This window comes from Caloenas nicobarica, chromosome 2, assembly GCF_036013445.1.
Source record: "Caloenas nicobarica isolate bCalNic1 chromosome 2, bCalNic1.hap1, whole genome shotgun sequence".
In the NCBI taxonomy this organism is placed as follows: domain Eukaryota; kingdom Metazoa; phylum Chordata; class Aves; order Columbiformes; family Columbidae; genus Caloenas; species Caloenas nicobarica.
Genome location: NC_088246.1, coordinates 7389159 through 7394708, shown reverse-complemented (window position 1 = coordinate 7394708; position 5550 = coordinate 7389159).

The window sequence follows — 5550 nt, the reverse complement described above, 5'->3', positions numbered from 1 at the left end:
TATGAGGAGCAGCTAAAGTCACTTGGTTTGTTCAGCTTGGAGGAGATTGAGGGGAGAGCTCATGGTGGCTCCAGCTCCTCACAAGGGGAGGAGGAGGAGCAGGCATCGAACTCTTCTCTCTGGTGACCAACAAAAGAACCTGAGGGAATGCCAGGAAGATGTGCCAGGGGAGGGTTAGGTTGGACATGAGAAAAAGGTTCTTCACCCAGAGGGTGCTGGACACTGGAACAGGCTCCCCAGGGAGGTGTCACGGCCCCAAGCCTGACGGTGTTCAAGAAGAGATTAGACAAGGCCCTCAGACACATGGTGTGAATTTTGGGGTTGACCTGTGCAGGGGCAGGAGTTGGACTCGATGCCCTTCCAGCTCAGGGCATTCTATGATTCTCCAGTCCTGTTCCCAAACTGTGCCTCACACCCCACTGGTGCTCTACGGTGGGGAGCCTGGATCTGCACCCCAGCTACAACCTGACACGGTGTTGGGCACCACGGTGAGGGGTACAAGCACACACCGTCCCTCCTGCGCTGCCCACATGGGAACCGAGCCTCAGCTCACAGGCTGGAGGGGAACCACGGTGTCCTCAAACAGGTCTTCTAATCTGGGGGACAAGAGGATTGCCCTAGAAAGCCTGTGGTCCCACGTGTAGACACCACTCTGACAAGAAGATTGCAGCTGGTCTGTGGAGCAATATTACACAGAGCCTTCCCCTGCGCTGTGACCGGGGTGTAAAGCCCCACACGGATCTAGAGCTACAGGGTGGTCTATGATAAATACTGAGGGCTGGCGAGGCCCCGCTGGTATGAATTGTTTGGGAATTTCTTTGTTAAACTCTTGGCCACAACGGCATCTTGTGGCAAGGAGTTCCACAGGCTGATTACACGTTGCCTAAAAGGTATTTCCTTTCAGAATTGTGAATTATCTGCCTTCCATTGACTTGCCCTCATACTTGTGGCATTGGACTGGGAAGTCAAGACATTTTATCCTACAAAGCTATGCTGTGGCATTTTAACACAAAGCTCAGTGCCCGTCTTTTAGCTGAAGAATGGCTCTGCCAGGAAAAGTCGAACGTTGCTGTTACCAGGCTTACCAAAGGACGGAGGGAAGAGAAGGAGAAGCTCTTGCTGAGTCTGTGGAGCAGAGCCTGGTCACATACTGGTCGGGAAGCTGTGCTGACTTCTGCTCCCCCATCTTCATTTCAGAGTAAGGCTACATCTGCTCGAGTTTTGATAATTAAATCCACATAAAATCAGTCGGCCTTCAACACTGCCAACTCTTGATGCAAGTGAAGCTATTTAGACATAGATAATGCTCTGAATTAAATCAAACCAGTAGATGCTACATTTAAATCTATTTAAAGGTAACTTTTATTTACATTGCACCACTGTAAATGGATCAATTTTTAAATCAAATTTAACCCTACCATGGAAATTTCTTAGTGTACACTAGGTTTACTCAGTGAAGAACCTTGCCTCTGGAGACATCACGCAACATGCTTTTGTGGCTAACAGTTCCCATTCATTATACAATGTGCTTGATTCAAAAAAAAAAAACAACAAAAAACCAAAACAAGGCTGGATGTCAGTGCAGGATATGCCACTATCGATCTTCCTGGCCCCTGACAGTAGTTTTAAGAGAGTTAGTTGGCCTTTGCAATCTTCTGAGGTGAAGAGGAGGGAATACTTAATTATCAGCAATTCTGATAGGGATTGGGGCTGACAGCCTGAAGCAGAGCAACAGGATGAAAGCAAAAAGACGCTGGCAGCCAGAAAGGTCTTTCTGTAGGAATGGGGGGGGAGTTGGGGTGACGGAAGGGGTTAATTCTCTAAGAAAGATAATTTGCATTGCTGCGCACTTTATTCTTTTGTTTTTGGTGGGTAAGCGCAGCTCTTCATGCTGACTTCTTTGGGGCATTATTGGCTCTGCTTCTTTGACAGAACAAAAGAGCCTTTGTTGTCCACCAAGGACCACTGCAATCCATCCACATACGCAAAGCCCCAGGAGGGGAGGTGGACGTGGAGGAGCTGCCTGTGGTCCTTCCCCCACAAACAGCATCAATAAAATTATTGAAATCATTCACATCATTATTGAAATCTTATCGAGGGAAACATTCTTCAGCATTTACATCAGTGAGGCTCCTGATGTAAACGCTGACTTAAATAAGACTCACAGCAGGGCTGGGAGTCTACTCTGTATGTCTGAAGGTCTGTCAAGTGAGTCTAGACACAAATAATTTGGGACGAAGTTGCTCGTAGAGCCTTTTGGACCTGACCATTACTGTCTTGGAGGGGATTTAAGGAGTTTCCCTGCATTCTGTTGTCTCTGGATCACAGATGTGAGAACAGGTTGAACCTCCAGTGCAATGAAGATAAGTTTTTAAAACACAAAGGTCCCAATCCATCCTACTTAATGGAAGAGAATTAGGAACCTGCTGATGTTGGACCCCTGGTACAGTCCATGGTGAAGGACAGAGGCACCTCCTCTCCCCTTCCAAAAGACAATGTAGCTGATCTAAACCCCATATCTTTTGTTTATTCCTTGGTAAGTGCCAAAAGAGTTTAAACTTGGCTCCAGACTTAGTAACAGCCACTGGATCCCTCAAATCATAGCCACAAACATCTAGGCATAAACATCTAGATGCCTTCTCAAGGTTTTATATTCATCTGGATGTTATAGGAGCAGTACATGCATCTGTGTATGCACATATCTGTATTTATGTAAATAGCTACCAGAAAATTGTTGGACAATGATAAGTGAAATGTATACCAGCAATCCTGAGTTTCGTGCTTGCGCATCTTTGGGTATCTGGATGGAAGTGGATTCATTGCAGGATTTGGGCCCTGAGGAGCAAATCAAACAGCGGATATTTTTCTCTTGCATTCGTCATTGTACTACAACTAAGAAAAAAAAAAAAAGGGAACACAAATGTAATACGGAAAAACTACCTAAAATTCAGGCAGATAAAAACAACAGAAAAAAAAATTTAAAAACCTCGAGAAAGTGAATAAATATTCATGAAAATATTCAAAAGCTCGTATGCTTTCATCAGTCACCACAGGAGGGAAATATTAATTTGAAGCAGTAATAAAAAACCTTAAAAAGGCTTTAAAAAGGGGGGGAGGAACAGCACGACCTCTGCTCCCATGGGCTCCTGCAGCCGATGCACGGCTGAGCTGTGGCCAAGAGCTTCCCCTCCAGCTCAGCCTCCCCTGGAGACTTCAACTGCCTCTGTTTAAAATGCACATACTTGCCTCAAACCTGACAAAATACCCCTTCCGTTTGAATTTTCCCTTGCATCCACATCACAGCAGTGCAGGAAAAATAAAAAGGAGTGCTAATCTATCCTACAGTTACTCGAACGAGGACTCCGGGCAGGGGCTTGTGAGTGGATTTGACAGATGTACGAGCAGATGGTGAGGGACACTCCCTGAGAGCAGCTGATTCCCAGGCCTCCGTGTCCAAAAAAATAACTTTCCACGGATAATGTGATTTTCAGAGGGAAGAAATACAGTGTTCACGTCTCACACCAAAACTTCTCGATCATTTCTTGGACGTGCAGTGGCTGTGCGAGAATGCCTGCCTTCACGAAAGTGCTGGCTAGCGATGATACGCCACCGGGCTCGACCTGACCCTTGCAAAACCCGAATTTGCAACCCAGCAGCCCCGTCTTGCAAGCTTCTCCATGGCTGCAATCGGCGGCCGAATCGGGATCACCCCGTGTTTGTGCTGGGTGTGACGTATTAGGCCAGTTTTGCCCCTGCCAGAACGAGCTGTGTGAAATAACATATCCCTTGAAGTCTTCATTTAACGTGTACATTTCTGCACTGAAATACACCGTGCAGGAGCAGGGCTGGGGCCTTGTTAAGTGTCTGTGAGTGAACCCCTATACCGAACATGACACTGTGAAATGGAGCCGATGGGCCTGTTTCGAGGCGGGTGATTTGACACAAAAAGGTGCTTTTTTGATGAAATGGGGAGGGAGCTGGGAGAAGTGAGTTTTGTGATTTATCCTACCACTACTGGCATGTTTTTAGCAGCAAATTAGCCTCAGCTGCCTATTTCTTATAGGGGCCGTCCACGTCACACCCTGATGCCGTCTTGCTGAGGGCTCTCAGTCTCCCTACATCGCCTTTCTCTGCCTGGCAGATTTATCTTTTGTACATTTAATTATGGCACGGTGGGACAGGACCCTTTCAGCCCGTGTTTTGCACAGCTCCTGAGGCAGCGGAGCCCCAGTTCAGAGCAGGTCCACCCCACCACGTCAGAGCCCTTGGCCAGGCATTTTGGGGCAGCAGGAGCCTCCTGCGAGGAGAGATCATGGCAGCTCCAGCTCCTCACAAGGGGAGGAGGACGGGCAGGCGCCCAACTCTTCTCTTTAGTGACCAACGACAGAACCCGAGGGAATGGCAGGAAGATGTGCCAGGGGAGGGTTAGGTTGGACATTAGGAAAAGGTTCTTCACCCAGAGGTGCTGGACACTGGAACAGGCTCCCCAGGGAGGTGTCACGGCCCCAACCTGACAGTGTTCAAGAAGAGACTGGACAACGGCCTCAGACACACGGTGTGACCTGTGGGGTTGTCCTGTGCAGGGACAGGAGTTGGATTTGATGGTCCTTGTGGGTCCCTTCCAGCTCAGGACATTCTATGACTCTCCCTGCCAGCCCAGCCGCAGGGGTACCAGGAGTGGCTGGGGCAAGAGGCTGCGTTAACAAGAAATAACCCCGAAATCTTTGAGAAGGCTCGGAGCAAGAAAAGGGCTTAGGGGCTCCTGAGGAAAAGCGTGGTCGGAGCTGGCCCAGGGAGGGGGCGAGAGGAGGGACGAAACGCAACGGCTTAGCTGGGCAGCACACGCCTGTGTCCCCCGGCAGCCACCGGCCTGAGAAGCCGGCGGCAAAACGCGCCCGCCCGCCGAGGAGCCGGTGCCCCCGGGGGCTGCCCTGGGGCGGCGGGGCCGGCGCGGCGGGGCCGGGCGGCAGCCTGAGGGGGGAAACGTGCCGCAGGAAGCGCTGCCTCCCCCGAGGCCGCGGCTGGGGGCTCCGCGGGGGGGGGCGTGGGGTCGTTGCCGGGGTGTTTCGGTTGTAGGGCGGTTATCGAAGGGTGCCCGGCTGGGAAAGAGCCTCCCGCCACTCAGCTCTTCCCTCCCCACCGCCGGGTGACTGAAGTGAGGTAAGGGCTTCAGCCCTGGGGAGGCGAGCGGCGAGAGGGGTGGGGGATGCCTTTTTCCCCCGAAAAGAGGGGCTGCTGCGGGGGGAGGCCGGCGCGGAGGGGCAGGGCTGCCGGGCACCTCCCGGGAGGGGAGCGGGAGCACCGAGGAGGCGGCGCGGGCCCGGGGGAGGCCGCGGCTTCCAGGCCCGGGGAGGGGGGGCGGCTGCCGCGGTTGGAAGCGGCTCTAGCATGGAGGGGGAGGGAACGGAGAGAGGGCCGGCGCTGGGGGTAGGGACCCGCCCCGGGGTGGCCTGAGGGGAGCACGGCGGCGGCGGGGGCGGAGGGGAGCCCTGCCCGCCTCCCCGCGGCGTGGAGGCGGTGGAGGCGGCGGCGGGGATCCCGTTGCTCGCT